At 47.0% G+C, this 19828-nt stretch overlaps 1 protein-coding gene across 1 annotated transcript in view; it reads right to left on the bottom strand.

The window, feature by feature from the left end:
- Positions 1–5636, bottom strand: part of BCAS1 (brain enriched myelin associated protein 1) — a 76072-nt gene extending 70436 nt beyond the window's left edge. Inside the window, exon 1 of the mRNA XM_058679878.1 lies at positions 5430–5636. The gene's annotated coding sequence lies outside the window, so the exon portion shown is untranslated. The remainder of the gene's footprint in view (positions 1–5429) is intronic.
- Positions 5637–19828: the final 14192 nt, after the last annotated feature.

Raw genomic sequence — 19828 nt, 5'->3', positions numbered from 1 at the left:
ACAGATAGGGGAACTGAAGCTTAAGGCAATTCCTAAAATAATTTGTATCTGTGATGAAGATATCTCCAGTTTGCAACAAACGGGGACAATAAGTCAAATGGTTTTTCAGATCAACTTGTTCAATTGGAAGAGGGTAGCTTTTTGCAGGGCGAGGGGAAGGTTCGAACATGATGTTAAAATTCTTGCTTTCATGAGCTGGTAGTGTTAGTTGATTTGTTTCATGGCATTATTTGGCATTAAACACATGAAGGTGTCATGTGGCAGGGAAGTTTGCTTTGGAAATCGGATTGGTATTGGAGACCTCAGTGATTTGCCGCTGTGGGTTCCGTCTGTGTCTGAGAAAGTCTTGTTGCTTCTCTGCCTCTTGCCTGAGGCCCAGACTGAATTGCACAACAGAATCCCTTGGGATCCCTGAGACCCTGTGCCCAGGCCCCTGCCAGGCTACAGTCAATCCTCTGAGGGTGGGGCCGGGCAGGGTGTGTTTCCAGAATGACTACCATTGCTGACTCCCTTGTTGGAATATTTGTGCATGTGACAGGGGCTGTGGTGGTGGTGGCGATGATAAGTGAGCATCCTCTGGTCAGAGGTCTTTCCTTGCTGCCACCAGCCCTGGCAGAGACCGAGGATCAGGGACACTTGTGGGTGGCAGAGCAGCTTCCAGCTTTGGGGTGCACAAAGCACAGTGGCTGGAAACTCTTCCCACCCGTTGCAGGGCACCGCTTTGTCAAATGCAGCCTTAGCTGCGGCACATCTAGAGGGGAGACATGGGCCCTGGTCTCCCCCCGCTCAGTGGTGGGCAGAGGGCAGGGCACACTTGCTTCCAGGCATTTTTCCCTTCCCAGTGGCCATGGACACGTGAGTAGCCTGTGGCCCTCAGAGCACTGTGGGCAGGAGTGGAGCTGCCTGATGGTCGCAGTGAGGCCTGCCCTTACCGAGAGAGAAAGAGCCCTGGGGGAACTGGGCCTCACTAAGTCCCCAGAGGCGTGAATCTTGACCATCGTACCTACCTCTCTTTGGTTCCCAGGAGTGATGACCAGAAGCTTTTGGGCTGTACAGCTCTGATTATCCGCATACATTCACCACTGGCAGTCTTTCCAGCAAGACCCTGGGCTGGCTGCTTTAGTTCTCCAGTTTTCTGATGGGCAACTGAGGCTCAGAGAGGTTTTGGCCCTTCTCTACTCTCCTGACACATCCTGGTATTAAATGGCACAGATGTACCTGGCAGGGCATGAGCACACTGCATATATAGTACATGAGTGTAATAGACATTATGTGTTATGGGCATGTAATACCTTGGGTGAGGGTTTTGGTCCCAGTTTTCCAGGATGGCATTAATATTTCATATGCTAGATCTTGTTCTTTTCCTTGATGACTTATGTGACCACCCTAATTGTTTGTGTTTGGAAACGCGTTGGCTGTTCTTTGTTTTGTGCTCACAATAACTTGAGGAAAGTGTTTCTCACACTTGGTCAACACCTGGTCATAGCTGTGACAGTCACTCTTCAGGGTGGGGCATGCTGTTGGCATCCAGGGAGCAGAGGTGGCGTGCTGCTGTACATTCTCTTCCCTAACACTGACCGGTCCCCAAGCATCGTTTTAGTTGAGGTTCAGGGATCCTGCTCTGGGGGCTGCACTGTGGGATGGCCTAGTACTCCTAATACTCTGAGAGTCAGTTGGCATACTAACCCGTGACAGTGACAGGGAGCAAAGCTGCCACCTGGGGTCACAGAGATCCCTGTGGGACTCCAGGGGTGACGCAGAGGGTGCAGGCTGCATGCTGTTGAGTCCAGTGCCAGGGCACGACCACCAAGGAGCAGAGATCAGCTGCTACTGCAGGTGCTCGGTGAAATGCATTTAAGAACCGTGGGCCTCTGTGGCCATGGAGGACAGTGGCTTTGGCACTCCCCACAGAAACCAGAGTGTGTGGATTCTCCTGTCCTTTACAAAAAAATGGCACGGTATCGGCCTAGAGCTCACACAGTCCTCCTGTAACTTCAGAGCATCTCCAGGTTACTTACCCCGAATGGCAGTGCTAGATAAGCAGCGTATGTGTCACAGTGCTGAGAATCGTGACGATGAAGTCTGCACTATTCAGGATGGATGCAGTGGCTTTTCAGTGATTCTTTGATACTTGGCTGGAATTTGCAGTGCAGAGCCCTTGCACCTGGAGGGCTACCGCAGTGATAATGCTACCTAGCTTTTCCATAGTGTTTGCACTCTCCCAGACTCTGCTGTAAATGGGCTCCTGGATTGACTCATTATACCCTCATCAGAGCCCCCATGAGGCAGATGGTTTTATTGTTCCCATTTTACAGATACATATGTCAGAGTCTGGAGAGCTAAAGTTCCTCACTCCAATCACAGATAGAGTCCTGTCTCCTAAAATTCATATGTTGAATCCCTAACTCCTGAAGTGGCTGCATTTGGAAATGGGGCCTCTAAGATCTCAGGAAGGGTGAGTGGGTGCCAGGGAGTGGGCCCGGATCTATTGAGATTGGTGAGACACTCATCTCTCTCTCCCTTCTCTCCCAGTTTCCAGCACATGAAGACATACCAAGAAAGCAGATGTCAACACATCAGAAGGGGGCTCCCAGCAGACCTCAACCAGCGGGATCCCTGATCTTGGACATGTAGCCTGCAGAACCGTGAGTAAACCCGCTTCTGCTCTCGAAGCTGTTCAATCTGCGGGATGTTGGTCATTGCAGCTCAAATCCATCGGCCGACACAGATCAATTGCTGGTAAGTGAATCAGGGCTTAATCCTTAAGGGGCAAATTCTAGATTTCAGATTTAACTTTCTGCCGTTGTTCTACTATCTCACCTGTCGCATAAATCATGTTATCATTTGATGAAATGTTTATATGTAACAAAATTGGGCAGAGTACAAATATTTATTGCCTGTTTTTCTAATAAAAAATAAAAATAGACCTAGCTAGGGGATAAGGACTGATCTAAGGTGAGAAATGTGAAAGTGAATGGTCACTGGTAATCGTATGATGCAGCGCCGGGGCTTGGCAGGATTCCAGGGAGTACATGCTTGTGACTAATGCCATTCATTTCTGTGGCTCAAGTCATGATCCCAGCAGCTCCCTGTTCCGATCTGGATTTGTCACTGGGGTAGCCGCCCGCGGGTACCTCCTCTACCACTCCAGAAGCAGCACCTTTGCTGCCGCTCGTTGGAGCTGTGTTAGTTACACATAAAGAGACCTTCCTCCCTGGTGCAGGCAGCAGGCCAAACACAGACCCAACATGATACACGCAGGTGTGGAGAAAGTGCTTTGTCGAAGCTTCCTGGCCAGCAGGCAGCTAAATGACTGTCAGCTGGAAGTGTGGCTTGGCGCTGACAGGGTTAGTCACTGTGTAAACAAGGAACACCTTTGATCAATGGAATGTGAGCAAACCTGGGGCCTCCCTTGTCTCCCAGCAGAGGGCAATGCCAACATGGACAGGCTGGCACACCCCGCAGAACCAGCCCTCTGAAGGCTAGGTTAGTACATGGATGAGTAAAGAGAGCAGGTCAGCCTGCTGGGCCGCCTGGTCCTGCGTCCCTCTGTGTGTCCAGCATAGTACTAGTACCTGCTGCTGCTGCTGTGGCAGGGCCACCGTGCACAGGCGTGCAGGACTGAAATCCCCATAACTTGTGCCCTAAACCCTGGTGTGAGACTTTGTGAGACCACAGGTGCCTTTATCAAAATCCTGCACCATGTTTCTAGAGTTTGTGATGGCTGCAGCTGTTGCATAAGTAGTTGGTGATCTTAGATGGGAACTCACTAAGTCTTAATATTGCACCAAATTTCTTTAAGCCAATAATGAGAGCAGATAACGTTAATTGAAAACTTATCATGCACTAGGCAGGGTACACATTGCAAGGAGGTGTCTCCCTCTGTGGGTACAAAATTGTCACCAGAGTGAGCACCCCTCACCTGTTCCACCATGGTCATGGTCTTGATGTTGCCACCTACATTTCTACAGTGGCCCAGTATTCTCTCATTACACAAATAGAGGTTTGATGCTGAGGTTTGTCCTAGTGCAAACGCTGTGAGGTCAGACTTCCTGTTTGTTCTGCCTGCACACAGGGAGTCTGCAGTTCTTATTTCTTGATTAAATGGGCAATGCAAGCTATGGGGAGGCCAAGCTGGGGTTTGAACCCAGGTCTGTGGGACTCTGGTAGTAAAACCGCCTCCCTGAACAGCGTGTGGTCAAAGGCAAGAGAAGCTGTTTTTTGTTTGGGGAGAAAGCTTGATGCACACGCCCGAGTGTCCAAGCCCAGCCAAAGCAGGCCCTTGATGAGGGTAAGGCAGGTCAAGTGTTGGCCTCCGATGCAAAACTTCAGAGACTCCCAAAAGGCTTTTTAATATTTTAACACAAATTTATGAGATCAAAATCAATGCTGTTGCCAATTCTATTTTTTGATATTTTGTCTATCACAGATGTCTTGCTATTCATTTTCATTCTAAAATAGTCATTTCTTCAGATAAGTGTTTGGTAGCCCTTAGATGTTGTGCCAAATATGATTGCCCAGTCTTTTTCCCCTCACTCCAGTCCTAACTGGATTCCAGCTCTGCAGGTTTTTCTCTGTAAAAACTTGGCACCAGTTCCTTTCTGTTCCCCTGCCAGCCTTCTCCCACTTGTGACCTGGGACTGATGATACCAACAAAACTCACGGCTAATAGTTGTTGAGTACATAGGTGTTCACAGACATTAGTCTTCTCAACACTGTCATTATGCCCATTTTACTGATGAGGAGACTGAGGTCCAGAGAGCTAAAGGAATTTTCCCCGGGGCATCAGACCAGCTTGTGGAGGTGCAGGGACTGTGAGCCAGGCACCCAATCCTCCAATCACAGAGACTCTTCAAAGGCAGGAAACCATGGTGTGGAGGGCATTGCAGATACACAGAGCTGTGCAGCTGGGACTTGAATCCAGCACCTGTCTCACTAATCCTCTAAAAGTGAAGGAGGTAATTCATGGAAGGAGCCAGCTTCCCAGCAGGTGCTCAGCAAGTCCCTTTCTTTGTCTCCTGCCTCTTTAGACAATGCCCTGGGTGGAGAATCAAGGCTACTTGGTTCTAGGGGATTCTTGCCCCCTAGTAGTGCTCCCAGATCACAGGGCCAACCTCTCCATCCACTGACAACCCTCAAATCCTGCACCTGGAATGACCTTCAGTGTTTCTGTGTGGACAAGGAGCTCTGTCTGCGTAGCTACAAACCTGGCTCTGCCCGTGTTGTCATAAGTCACACTTTAAGGAAGGTGCAATTTTAAACCCATTTCTGCTAGTGGAATGAGGCTCAGTCATACCTAGGGTCACATCGTGAATAAGGAGCATGACTGGCTGCGAGCAAACTTGACCCTCTCGCCCCTGGCCTTTGCCTTTCTACTGATAACACACAGCAAGCCCATCAGCAGTGCGTACAGATCTGAGAGTGGTTACCTGTTGTCCGCTTCAAGGGAGTCACTCTAGGCCCGCAGTGTCCACTGGAGTTGTGTCTGCTCAGGTCCCGTGTCTTGAGCTGGTCCTGCCCCGTGCCAGACTGTGAGCTGAGCCCTCAGCTTCCTGGTCTGGAACCTGCTGCCTGAACACACAGAGCAGGGCAAACACAAGCCTGGGTGGAGTCCTTCCCAGCTTCTCTTCCTGGATTTGGGGCTGTTCTCCCCTCTCCAGTACGAGCAGGGCACCTGATTTCTCATGCATTCGTGCTTCCCTGGCACTCTAGGCAGACTGCCCAGTGCCCCTCACCCACCAGAGCTGCCCAGGTGGACCTAGGGCAGCTTGTTTCCTGTGGGTCAGAGTCAGAACAGGGAAAACACGCTCTGTGAGATTTTGCAGTTCTGTCCACCTTTCACCTTCATTTGCTCCTCTACCACCTAACCACCCAACCACCCAGTTGAAAACGTCAGCATCGCACCCACTGCCCTGCCCCCAGCCATGTAGATGCAGTCTCTAGGGGCTCTGGACCCTGAGCTGAGGGCAGTTATTTCCCTGGGGACCAAAGATGATATCACAAAGGACATCCTTTTTTTCCTGCAGGCCAGAAATTCAAGAGAGGGTGTTTAATTTAATTTATTTTATTCCAGGAAAGATGTTTATTCAGCTATGGGACAAGGGCCCAGACAATGCAGTATGAGAGCATAAATTAAAATACCACAAAAAAAAAAAAAAAGAGAGGAAGGTGAGTGAGTGCATTGAAAGTCATCAAAATAAAAAAAATAAGTGTATATATATATATATGTATATGTATATGGAGCTTTTTTTTAACAGAGTTATTATTTATTTTGAATGTCAGAGCTACAGAGAGAAGGAGACACATTCACAGGAAGAGAGAGAGATCTTCTATCCACCAGCTTACATTCCCCACATGGTCACAGTGGCCAGCACTGGGCCAGGCCGAAGCCAGGAGCCAGGAGGTTCTTCTGTGTCTCCCACATGGGTAGCAGGGAGCTCTTTAACGACCCCCACTGCTTTTCCCCGGACCACTAGCAGGATGGTGTATGGGAAATGGAGCAGCAGGAGATGAACCAGTGTCTAGATGGGGTACCAGCAATGCTGGCCTTGGTTTACAGAGTTCTTATGAAGTGTTCATACATGTGGCTTTAAGCTTTTCAACGTTAATGCAAAAAAGAAGACATGACAAGCTATACTACATAATGCTCTTGAGAAAACATTCAAGAGAAATGGAAGCTGCTAATTACTGCAGCTTGATTCAGTCTTGTGCTTAGTCAGGCACCCATCATGAATACTTGGGGAGCACCAGGATGTATAGGAGTGTAGGTTTAGAGCGATGAGGAAAAGCAGCCAATCTCCTCCCTCTCGGTGGAACCCAGAGACTCACAACCAGAAAGTATTACAGAGTGGGATCCTCATCATAAAGAAGCAGCTAGGGTAACTTAAAAAACAAAAACAAAACAAAACAAAAAAACCAAGCAAACAAGCAAAAACAAAGCAAGACAGAGAGTGCCTCTTCAGAAAGCAAAATTTAAGCAAAAATGCCGTTTAAATAAGCATTGAATTTCCAACCAGACACACTATAATTAAGGCCATAAACTTGATTTCAGCTCAGCATTGCACATTTAAATCTGAGATGTAATAAACTCAATTACTAAGCAGCTACCACGAACACATGTTATGTTTTACTAAGCTATTGGCATTCTGGTCCAGAGATTCAGGAACTCGGGCTCTGATCTTAGGTTTCATAGATACAGGCTTGTATCTTGGTTCCTGAAGACCAGCTTGTGGTTGTAAGCAAATTGTTTGACTTCTGTGTCTGCCAGATCTGCTCTCTTTGGCTATGAGTCCTTTGGTGTTTATTTTGTGTCTGTTCTTGTATTCTCAATTTCTGCTTGCTACAAGGCCAAAATCATGATTTTTGCCACCCTAGAGTAGGTGCTCATAGTTCCTGTCAAACTTGATTAATTTTGTTCCTACATCCTATGTAACAGGTGTTGGGATGGCATCTTTACTCTGTAAAGTCTTTTACATCCACACATCTGTATCCATCCATTCATCCAACTATCCATCCACCCACCCATCTATCCATGCATACACATATCCATCATCTACCCACCCACCAATAGACTCATCCGTGTGTCCATGTCAATATATCTATACCAGAATTAGGATTTCTTTAAAGACTTATTTTATTTTTATTGAAAAGGCAGATTTACAGAGAGAAGGAAAGACAAAGATGTTGCATCTGCTGGCTCACTTCCCAAATGGCCACAATGGCCAGTGCTGAGCCGATCTGACTCTAGGAGCCCCTTCCTGGTTCCCCATGCAGGTGCAGGGTCCTGAGGCTTTGGGTCATCCTCCACTGCCCTCCCAGACCACAAGGTGGGAGCTGGATGGAAAGTGGAGCAGCTGGGACACAAATTGGCAGATGCAAGGCTAGAAACTATGGAGAAACAAACAAAATAGATGTCGTATCACAGGGACTTAAGCATAAACGTTTTTTTCTTTCTCCACAGTCTTGCTACTTTTCATGTATTTTGTTATTTAAAACCATTCTAAGTAATGAAAAATTTAAGAATTCCACTAATAGCCTGAATGTGACTGTTTATCTGTATAGTGTATGATGCTGGTGGAAATGCAATGAATTCGCGTGGAGCACCACCTGGAGCACAGAGCTCCTCTTTTGCAGCCTCCCGTATAGCTCATGCTTACAAAAGCAGCTTAAATGCTGCGCAAACTGATGCAGAGGTGTCTGCCTCACTTCTAGAGGGAGGGGCTGCTAACACTGTTCCCCTGCAGTCTGCTGATGGCTCAGGAGGGTTGCAAGGAAAAGAGAGTTTAGGACAACCTTTCTGCCCCTTCCTTCCCTGTGGTCAGGTTCAGCTTTGGTGGCTGGACCCCACAGTGAGGGAACATGGCTTGGGAAAGGCAGTTCAGGCTCCTTCTGTTGCTCTTTTTCTCCAGCTACTTAAAAACAAAAAACTTACACAACAGAGGGTGTGAGAAAGAGAGATGCCCCACGTACTGTTTAATTCACCACATGCCTGCAACAATTTGAGGCTGCACCAACCAGAGCCAGGAGCCAGGAACTCAGTCCAGATCTCCCACGTGGGTGGCTGGGACCCCAGTGTAAGAGAGTCATCACTGGTCGTCTCCCAGGGTGTGCATTTTTCATAAAGCTGGATTAGGAAGTGTAGTCAGAACTTGAACCTAGGCATTCCATTTGTAGGCATAACCGCTATGCCAAACATGTGCCCCAGTATTTGACTTGAATGGGAAGGGTGAGCTCTCTGGGCTTGGGGAGTCCACCAGAATTCTCTCGAGAGCGCCATGAGTGCTTTGTGTGAATGGGTGGCAAGGGTCAGCAGACATGGGCATTGTGCTTACCCATGCATCCCGCCACTTTTCCTATTCAAGTTCAAAGATATCACTATTAGGGCTTCAGGTGCATGAGACCAAGCCCAAGGAGAGGTGCCAGTGTCTTTGGCAGCATGAAGTTCTTGGTGGAAGAATTTCCTTGTGTGGCATGGGAGGAAGCTGACCCACTGGAGTTTCTCGCAGTCACTGTACTCTAGGTGGTGTCTTCTTGTGGCGTGATCTCCACCCCTCTTCAAATATTGACCAGCTTATGTGTTTATCAGTCCCTGTTACCAGCTTTCCTGAGAATCAGGATGAGGCTGTTTCCGAGTCGAAAGCAGTCTTTGGAATCTGCTTCACCTGGGCTGCGCTGCCTGCCCGGGACACCTTCCATCTCCCTCCTCCTAGGCCTCTCCACTCCCAGCAGGTGTCAGGTGTGCTGATCACAGGAGCAGGACCCGACAGGACAGTATAGTTAATATGCATGAGCAGCCTCTGACAGAGGAGATAACCAAACTGTTATGTACCTTTGTCTTGTATTATTATTTTTGAAATGTTTACTTGGGAGTTGTGGAGAGAGCTACCAACCACTTGGTCACTGCCCAAGAGTCCTCAATGAGCAGAGCTGGGCCAGGCCAGAGCTGGGAACCAAGCACTCCTTCTAGGTTCTCCTGAGAATCCAGGAACTTGACTATTGGAGCCAGCACTTACTGCCTTCCAGTGTGTGCTGTGAGAGGAAACTGGAGTCAGGAGTAGAGCAAGGTTCAGACTGAGGCACACAGATACGAGATGTGACATCTGAACCATTAGGCTAAATGCCTGCTTCGTCTTGGTCTCTTGTGCCCACCCATTGCTTGGCCTTTTTGGGATCATAATCTTGTATTATCTCATGTGTTTCTTATCACAATTTCATGACCTAGGAAGTATTTCTTCAGGTAAGAAGGAAGCAGTAGTTCAAAGGCCAGCGTCTCACTCCAAATGAAGCCATGGGCAGTAGAATCAGATCTCTCAGGGTTAAACCCAAGACTCAGTCTTGGTTAGGAACTCAGTGCCTGCAGTTCCAGCCTGGGAAAGAATCCTGGCTTTATTAGCCGGTTAGCTATGTGATTTTGGCAGGTTGCTTATCTTCGTTGTGCTTTGTTTTATTTTTCAACTATAAAATGCAGCGAAGTCTGTGAGAATTAAATGAGATGATTCTCAGACAATGCTCAACACAGAGTCTAGCACTTAATAAAATGAGTCACAAGGAATAGGGTTTGAAATGCCTGTCTTCCCACCTTCTGTCTGCACTTGTAACTACTACATTTTCTTTCTTTTTTTTTTTAAGATTTTATTTATTTTTATTGGAAAGTCAGATACACAGAGAAGAGAAGAGACAGAGAGGAAGATCTTCTGTCCACTGATTCACTCCCCAAGTGGCTGAACAGCTGATGCTGTGCCGATCTGAAGCCAGGAGCTTCTTCAGGTCTCCCACACAAGTGCAGAGTCCCAAGGCTTTGGCTGTCCTCGACTGCTTTCCCAGGCCACAGGCAGGGAGCTGGATGGGAAGTGGGGCTAACGGGATTAGAACCAGCGCCCATATGGAATATTGGCGTGTGCAAGGCAAGGACTTTAGCTGCTAGACTTCCATGTTGGGCCTAATAACTACTAAATTTTCAGTATGCACAAAGAAAAACTTATTTACACTTGCAGATGTAAACAAATACATGTAGATAACAAATACATGCAGATAACTATTAAAAATTCACAAATGAGTTAAAAACTACAGGCAGACTACATTGAGCATGGATCAGTGGACCTGGAAAAAAAATTCTGATTCTGTGGGCCATATTTTTAATGTAAGTAATATTTCAAATATTGCATCCGATGGAATTAATCCAGAGGAATTATCGCCATGGTTATCAGTGTTTGTACTGAAGGTAAGGCTGTGGCTAAGGCAAGCACCAGGTCGGGCAAGGGCTTGCTTGTCAGGTCTTGTCAGGTGCGGAGTCATGCTGAAGGGCAGCCATGGGGATGGCCCCAGGGAGGTGTTGCCAGATAAGACAGTCCAACATGAATAACAGCATGGCTGACCCTGAAGACAAAATGCCGAGGAAATAAGTCAGGTGTCCAAAGGACAAATGTTCTGTGACTCCACTCAGGTTAGATATCTAGACTAGTCACATCACAGAGGCAGACAGCCTTGGAGGAGCCTGCGACGAGGCAGAGCCTTCACTCTGTGCCACAGCGGTTGGCATGGGCTCTCAGGATGCCAGTTCCTGTTCCGAGGCCAGTTCCTGTTCCGAGGCCAGTTCCTGGGAGAGGGCAGTGGAGTTGCTGAGAGTGGCTTCAACCAAGAGTCAGTGAACTAGAAAAGATCTACATAATGAACATTTGTGTCTTTGTGGGCCACACAGTCTGTGCAAGCTACTCTATCCTTATTGCTGCAGTAAGACAGCAGGCACAGGCCGAGGAGAGACCAATGGATGTGTATGTTCCGATAAAACTTTATTTTAAAAAACCAAACAGGTACCAACACAGCAACTGACCTCTGAAGAGTGGGGACAGGAGCTTGGCAAAGGCAGTGAGGAGAGAGCACTGGTCTCGGGATCAGTTCCTTGACCTGCTCTGAGCTGGCTTTGCTCTGCGAGCCTCGGGTGCTTCTGCTGAAAGATGGAGCTACTACGGTCGTCCTCCTAGAGAGCTTGGTTCAGAAGTGAGAGATGGCACCGAGCAAGCGAGGGAGACCAGCAGGCAGCAGTGATGCCTGCTGACCCTGGCAGTGCCTGTGCCTGCAGAGGGATCGCAGTGGCAGTGAATGATGCAGAAGCGGAGGGGAGCTGTGTGAATCTGAGCTTCATTGCTGAGCTGACGGTCCCAGGTCAGGCTGTTCATAAAGTAAGGGTGTTTATGTTAGCTCATGGCTCTGGGGTGGCCTTCTACTGGCTGAGTCCTAAGGGGACATGTGCGTCATGTGACAAGAGGCAGAGGCCATTTGTATCTCTCTCTGTGTCTTTTCAGCCTCTCCCTCCCTTTATAAATCGTGAGGCTCCACCCTAATGATCTTATCTGATCATAATCACCTCCCTGGGGCCCCACCTGTGAATACATTCCAGTAATATTGTTTCCGCCCTTCCAGTATCTTACAATAACGATTAAATTTCAATGCCTGAAGAGCTGGGAGACACTCAGTCTTTATCCACCTGGCACCTTTAAGTTGGCTATTAGCAAAGCCAAATCCAAACAAACGAAGCCAAAGAAGTGTTGTTGAGATGGGAGTAAGTTGGATCCCATGTGCATTATGGCAGGAAATGGGAAACTGCGCACCCTAAAAAATAGTAGGATATTTCCTAATAAAAAATTACAGAGTTATCTTATGATTCATCCATTCCACTTTTAGGTATAGACACAAAAAAATGGAAAGCAGGAACTTACAGAGACATGCATTTGTTCGTGTTCACTGCAGTGTTATTTGCAATCGCCTAAAGGCGGAAGTAACCCAAATGTGCATTGATAGATGAATGGATAAACAAAATGTTGAGTGTACACACAATGGAAGGAAATTTTGACACATTCCACTACATGGATGATTCTTGAAGGCATACTAGGAGAAATAAACGAGTCACAGAAAATACACGATTCCACTTGATAGGATATGTGGAGCAGTCAAACTCAGACACAGAGTAGGACAGTGGTTGCCAGGGGCCAGGAGGAGGGAAGCACGAGGAGTCTGTGTTTAATGGGGACTGAACTTTGGTTTTTCAGGATGAGGAGGTTCTGGAGATGGATGGTGGTGGTGGCTGAACAACAGTGTGAATGCTGTGCTACTGAACTGTCCACCTAAACACGCTGAAGATGGAACATTGCATATCATGTGTGTTTACAATAGTAAAAAAAAAGTTTTGTGTGATGTCACAGTTCAAAAAAGTGTTTTGGAAAAGTTTGTACTAATGAGGTGATTTGGGATGTCTCCAAAGGAACTGGGGAGAAGCAGCTCTCCATGGGGAGGAGAATGGGAGACCTGCGTCAGGACAGGAGGAGGCCACCCTGGGGCTCTCTTCTATCCTGAAGGGGACATTGGTCATTTTCCCCCTTAACATACATATATTTATAGAAAGATTTATTTATTTGAAAGTCACACACACACACACACACGGTGAGGGGAAGAGAGAGAGAAAGCGAAAGAGACATCTTCTATTTGCTGGTTCACTCCCCCAAGTACCTGCAACAACCAAGGCTGGGCAAGACCAGAACCAGGATCCAGGAACTCCACCTGGGTCACCACAGACACCCAAGGACTGTTCATCATGTTCAGCATGTGACAGGGAGCTGGTGAGGAAGTGGAGGAGCTGGAACACAGCCAGCATGCTGATATGGGATGCAGGTGTTCCAAGATGCAGCTTCATCTTCTGGACTCACAAGGTCTGTGAATGTCTTCACTTTAAACATTTTTTAACAGTTATTTTAAACATAGAAATGTTTTACAGTTTACAAAGCCAGACCAGCAAAAAGGTAATGGGCCAGTTTTGGACTAAGACCTAAATAAACCAAACATTTATGGTTGATTTGTTTTTGCTGGCATTGCACAGTAGTCTAGGAGAGAAAAGATTGTCATTCACCAATCTATGCTGGAACAGTTGATCAGCTGTGCTCACAAAAGGGGAAGGTACTTGACAAACACCTTGCACCATATCCCAGCCTTGAGTAAATAGATCGTACTGCTTACCTCTGCAGGCTGTGTTGTTTCCCTGACAAGTGTTCGACGCTGGCATTGGAGTGCTGGCACAGTCACAGCCCACCTGTGAATGCCTGTGAGTAGCTGTGTCTCCACAAAGTTGTCATTTACCAAAGTACCTGGAAATTGTTACCTGGCCATTGTTACCCTTGATTTAAAACAACAGTTTTCAACCCTGTCTGTCCATTGAGATCCCCTTGGGAGCTTTTAAAACTTTCCCACTGGGGATATGGATGTGTGGCTTTAACAGTGTAGTGATTCTAAAATGTAAATTAAGGAGTTGTTAATGAAAATAAGTCATGATTCCACTTCAGGGGTGAACCCATTGTCAGGGTTCCATTATAGAGACCAGGGGGGATGGGAAATGGCTGATGGTCACCAAGGTTCTACTCTACTTTCCACAGATGTTTGTGGAGTAGCCCAGAATGTGGTAAGCTCCCAAGGTTCAGAAGGTAACTGAACGTAGGTCCTGTCTCAGAGAAAGGGATGCAGACGTATGCACTGTCAACCACAGTACAGTGAGATCCAGTAGGAGGGGAGGAAAATATAAACTGAAAGAAAGGAGTTGGAGCCAAGAGGAAATAGCAAAAATGATTTGGAAGCAGAGCTAGTAAGGCAAGCTATGTGGTGACAGAGGAACAGTTGATGAGAGTACTAGTCTGGGTGGCCTGGTAAAAACATAGCCTTGACCTCTCTGTTGCTTGGGGAACCCGCTAGAATCTGCCTCATTTCACCAGTGTGATTGTTAAGACAGTTAAGGTCAGGAAAGACTTGGGGCAGTCTTAATCAACGTAAGTTCCTTGCTTTGAGGAGTGGCTTGTTTGTTTCAGTGTTCCCCATTCTTTGAAGATACAGTCCTTGCCACTTTGGGTCTGGGTTTGGAAAGGAAAGGAGCACTTGGGCTTCAAAATGTCAGAAGAAAGGCGTCGTGACCTCAGGGGGGGGCTGGTCTAGATGCGGGGCCACTGAGGTGTTAGAGGTCAGATGATTAGGAGACCAGGAAATGGTGAAGCTTTAGAGGCGCTTGATACGTTAGCTTGAATGGCTTTCCATGATACAAGTTCACCATCATTTGGGATTATTTTCTGTATTTTGTATGAAAGACAGTTTCTTTTTATATAGGTTAAAATGGGGTACAAAGAGTTGAAAATTGTTTTGTGTTTGCTTAACTAAAAAATGGTCTCCCATTATGTTTCTTGTGAGAATTTTTTATCTCTTTAGTGACCATGAAGTAGAAAATGTTGTCATGTGTCCTCTGGCAGGACACAGTCCCTGCAGGTAAGCGCGAGAAGCATGATTGGAAACAGCCCAGAATAGGCCATGGAAAGTTTCCCACTGGCATGCATTCGGCATGGGTCAGGAGCAGACCAGGCTGAATCAGTTCATGTCATCCTCTGGCAAATCCGATCACCAGAACAGAGTGTGGAATGGGCCGGGTTTGGTTGCGACAAAACCAGTACACATTATGGAACGCCAGGGCGTGGTTGCCTGTACTGGATATGAATGCAGCACCCATCCAGCACACGTGAGATCCAGGAAGGGAGGGGCAGAGCTGGCGGGGGGGGTAAAGGGGCTGGTCCCCTCGCTGGACAACCACTCCCACTGGAGAGTGTTGGCTGAGATAGAGACAGACACGACTAAGCAAGGCTACAACACCTGTGCGCTGCATGTGGACTAGATCAGGGCCACAGCATCAGCTGGCAGAAGCTGGCACTGGGGACTAATTCTGTCGAGTCAAATCACAGGACCACCTAAAGAGTGCATAAACCGGGACAGAGAGACCTGGGAGGGAAAAAGTGGGTTCCCCCTTCTTGGGTCACTATTCCCGTGGGAGGGCATGAAAACTAGGACGGGGGCTGGGATGGCTAGATAGAGAGGTACTCAACAATATCTGTGAGGGCTGGATGGTTGAGTTGGTTAGATAAAACTAAGCTTCAATACCCATCGACAAGTACCAGAGCCAAATGGGATGGGGGACAGATTGGTCTTCTGCTGCACAAATTGGCAAACCAGGGTAGGGGGCAGGCTTGGTGGGGGTTATTGTGGGTCGCCCCGACTAGGCTGCAGCTCCCACTGGATGATGTAAGGGCCGAACCAGACTGGACTGCAACACCCATTGGTTCCAGTGCAACTCGGGACTGAAAACAGAACCAACACAGCAATTGCAACCACCAGCTGATTAGGGTGATGGACTGTGCCGGGCCCTGTGCTTGCTAGAACATACAAGCAACTAATCTGGGAATACCTCAAAGTATCTTTGGAGATCTCCCCACTTGAACTGCTGGACTCAGAATTCTAACCAAGAAAAGACAGAAGACAGAATAGGACAATCATTCATCTCAGCTACATGTTGGCAGCGAAATATGGGACAAATGGAGACTTCATGATGGACCATATCAATCAGTGGACCACCTCATCGAGCGAAACTGGCAGTGACTCATAACTGGAGAACTATTAACTCCACTTGAGCACATATCTCAGAGCATGCCCCACATCCGGGACTTGGGGTGGGCGGGAAACCGGGTGGGGCTTCTCCCTCAATATCCCCTTTTACCTCAGATACATGATGGAAACAATATGGACATAATAGCATTGCCCACCTCCCTATCCCCCTGAACCTTTTTTTTTTTTTTCTCTTTCTTGTTTTTCCTTCAACTATAGTTAACTATGTAAAGATTGTCAACAACAATACAATAAAATGGATTATAAAAAAAAAAAAAAAAAAAAAAAGAAAATGTTGTCATGTGTTTGCTGGACATTTGTCTTTACACCTTGTCAGGTGTCAAAACCATTGCCTCTTGGCACCCAATTCCTTTTATCTTCCAGCACCCAGACTCCCTCCCAGTCAGTTTTCACCAAGGCAGAGATAAGGGGTACCTAGAGCAAGATCTTTGTGATTAATCTCCCACAGTGGAGGGAAGAGCGTTTTTTCAAAATAAGGATTAGGGCCCAGTGCGGTAGCCTAGTGGCTAAAGTACTCACCTTGCATGCGCCCTGGGATCCCATATGGGCACCAGTTCTAATCCTGACAGCCTGCTTCCCATCCAGCTCCCTGCCTATGGCCTGGGAAAGCAGTCGAGGACGACCCAAGGCCTTGGGATCCTGCACCCACGTGGGAGACCTGGAAGAGGCTCTGGGCTCCTGGCTTCGGATTGGCGCAGCACCAGCCATTGTGGCTGCATGGGGAGTGAATCAACGAGTGGAAGATCTTCCTCTCTGTCTCTCCTCTCTGTATAACTGACTTTATGATAAAATTAAATAAATCTTTAAAAACAAACAAAAAACCAAAATGAGAATTAATTACAAATATTTAATAATAATGGAAGTTCATAATGTAGCCTTCTGTTGCTTCATTAAATGGAAGTGTTTGATAGTCCTCTCACCTCACAGTTGACTGGGACTGGAGAGTGACTCCCTAGTCACAGGTCACAGTTTCTCACTCCACCTTGACCTCTACCCATGCCTCCCTGCTCTGGCCTTGCGTCCTTCAATTATTCATTTAAGTTCTTGCCGTCTTCACCATGCCAGCTAAGCTATGACTTCTATGTTTTTTATAAGGTGGTTCATTATTTTATTTAATGACGTTTGGATGTAAAAAAATTGGGTATGACCACCAGTGATGAAATGGAAAATCAGTGTTGTTTCTAGAAATGACAGGTAAGCAAAACAAACCTACAGGCAAAAGACAGACTGTCTTCTGTCTTTCTTCTGTTGCCTGTCCAGAATCCATACCCAAGGCCACCTTGCTCTGTTAAAAGATGTTAAAAGAAGTGCTAGTGTCAAAGGCCTTCTCTCTGTCCCTGTTCGCTAAGACTTAATTTTGTTTATTTGAAAGGCAGAATAACAGAGAAGGAGACATACGGAGATACAGCAGTTCACTCTCCAAATGTCCGTAACAACAGGGCCTAGCCAGGCCAAAGCCAGGAGCCAGGACTTGCATTTGGCTCTCCCATTGGGCGGCGTGGTCCCTAGTGCTGGGCTCATCCTCCGCTGCTTGCCTCGCCGCATGAACAGGGAGCTCCTCAGGCAGGAGTGAAGCCTCTGGACTCACAGTGGCGCTTTTCATGGGATCCTGACAGCGTTGGCTTAACTGCCTCAACTGACTGTACCATGATGCTGGCCTTGGCTTTGTCTCTTTAAAAGTTAAGTATTTATTTATTTTAATGAGCGAGTAAGCACTTCTATCCACTAGTTCACTCCTCAGATGCCTGCAATGCCTCCCATAGCTCAAGAAACAAAGAGTAGCTTACTTTTCCCGTCAGATTACTCTGTCAGAAAACTCCATAGCCTTGTTTCTGCTTAGCAACAGGAGATGTACAGCATGAGACCCCGAAGGTCCGTCCCAGATGGACCTTACTGACTGTATTCTTATCCAGAGGAAATATGGTTAGTTAGTGATTAGACCAGCTTGTAGAAGAACAGGATTCTAGAAATGAGACAGCTTTTATTCTGAATGAGGGGGAAATTTGGGTGTTCTTCTCCAGTGGTGCTTTTCCTCGGATGCTGACAGTGTTGGCAGTGTTACAGAGTTCAGTGAACCAATTTTGGGTGGAGACATACAGGTTTCTTTGAATTCCAGAAGATGGGGATTCCTGCCCCTTTCATCAGTTGTCTCCTCCTAGAAGCATCTGTCCATCTGAACATACATTAAACCGTTTAGTCATTCATTCACGTATCACCAATCACCATTCACAAGGTCACCCTGTTCATCCATCCACCTATCCATTCATCCTGTCAGCCACTCATCTGTGCTACCATCCATGCACCCATCTGTCTGTGCATCCATCCCTTCACCCACTCTTTTATAAATACATCCTTCTGTCCATCTATATGTTCACTCCTTTTTCCTTCCTGACTATACACGAATCACAAAGTGCTGAAATGTAAGTAAGAACACAATTTCTGTCTGGTATTGAGATCACCTGGGAGAGAGAAATGTCTATAAACTGGAAGCGTTTAAACAGCAGCAGATGAAGGGGGATCTGACATGGGAGACGTTCTGTCTCAGCCTCTCATGGGGATGAACACTTCTCAAAGGATCCATCTTATGCATTGGGAATTCAATAGAGGATGACTTGGTTGATACAAGCTGCAGCCCTGGCAGGGAGGGTCAAGTTGTTTCTGGCATAGTGAGGCACACTGTTATGTGCAAAGCAGTGGAGTGCTGGAGCATAAACCTCCACATTCTAGATTCTCGGAAGGCCTGACTCTTCTTGGGCGGTCCTCTTGGATGTTAAGATTCTTACTTGGACTCTTCCTGTCTACCTTAGTTCAATTTTCTTTTCTGTTTGCATTTTTATGTTAACCGAATGCTGGTCAATATTGTCCCAGGTTATTTGGCACCAAGACTAAATGCCACAGCATTACTCAGAGCAATTACCTTTGTGGTGCTTAGTCTATCACATCCACTAGATGCTTGCTACACGCGAGACTGGCTTTCTCCAGCTTGTTTCTCCTGGGCAGGGCTGCCTGGTGGTGGATTTTCAGTGTGGAGTTGTTGCCTGCAGACTGGTGTTGGCTGTTTTGTATTTTCTGGCACCTCTATAGAGGACATCACCTACCTCCAGCTGTTTTATGGTGAGGCTGGGGGGTGAAAATCAACATCTGTTTTTTTCATTATTGGCAAAGAACCAAACCTTAGAGGATCATGTTGCACATCATTTGCAACAATGTCCTGGGCAGCTCACACCTGTCATTGTCATAATGCTGTGGTTCCTGACAGTGGATCGATTTGAAAACTTTAAGGACAGTTAGTGGGAATTGTTTCAAGATTCTGGGTCTCATCTTTTGCCACCTGCATGACAGACATGGACTCTCGTGGAATGTTTATGAAGATCATACAAATCAATGCGTGAAGTGCTTGTAACAGTTCCAGTAGAGGGTAACAGAAGTATTTTTTAAATAGAATTACCAATAGGAAGGTAGTGTAGAGTAGTGATTAAAGCAAAGGTACAGGGGTCAGAAAGATTGGTCTGTGATGTGAACTCACCAGCTCCTGGCTGGTTATCTTTGGCAAATTGCTAAACATCTCTGATATTTCATTTATTAACTGGTAAAATGGAGACACTCCTTGCTGTCAAACTACATAAGCACCTGGGAATGGGGGATGGTCGTGCTGTCCACTGCACAGGCATCAGCAATTGAGGAGGCCCCATCCCGGCACATGCACTCCAAGGTTGAACCACAGGTCTTGTCATTTTCCCTGTTGCCAATGCCTGATCCCAGAGATCTAGTTGGGGAGTCCCCCAAGGACCCTTACCTGGGTTGACCTCAGACTTGACTCTTGTGTGTACTCAGCCAGTACAGGATAAGG

The sequence above is a fragment of the Ochotona princeps genome, chromosome 22, assembly GCF_030435755.1.
Source record: "Ochotona princeps isolate mOchPri1 chromosome 22, mOchPri1.hap1, whole genome shotgun sequence".
Classification (NCBI taxonomy): Eukaryota; Metazoa; Chordata; class Mammalia; order Lagomorpha; family Ochotonidae; genus Ochotona; species Ochotona princeps.
This window is presented reverse-complemented; position numbering and strand designations above follow the sequence as displayed.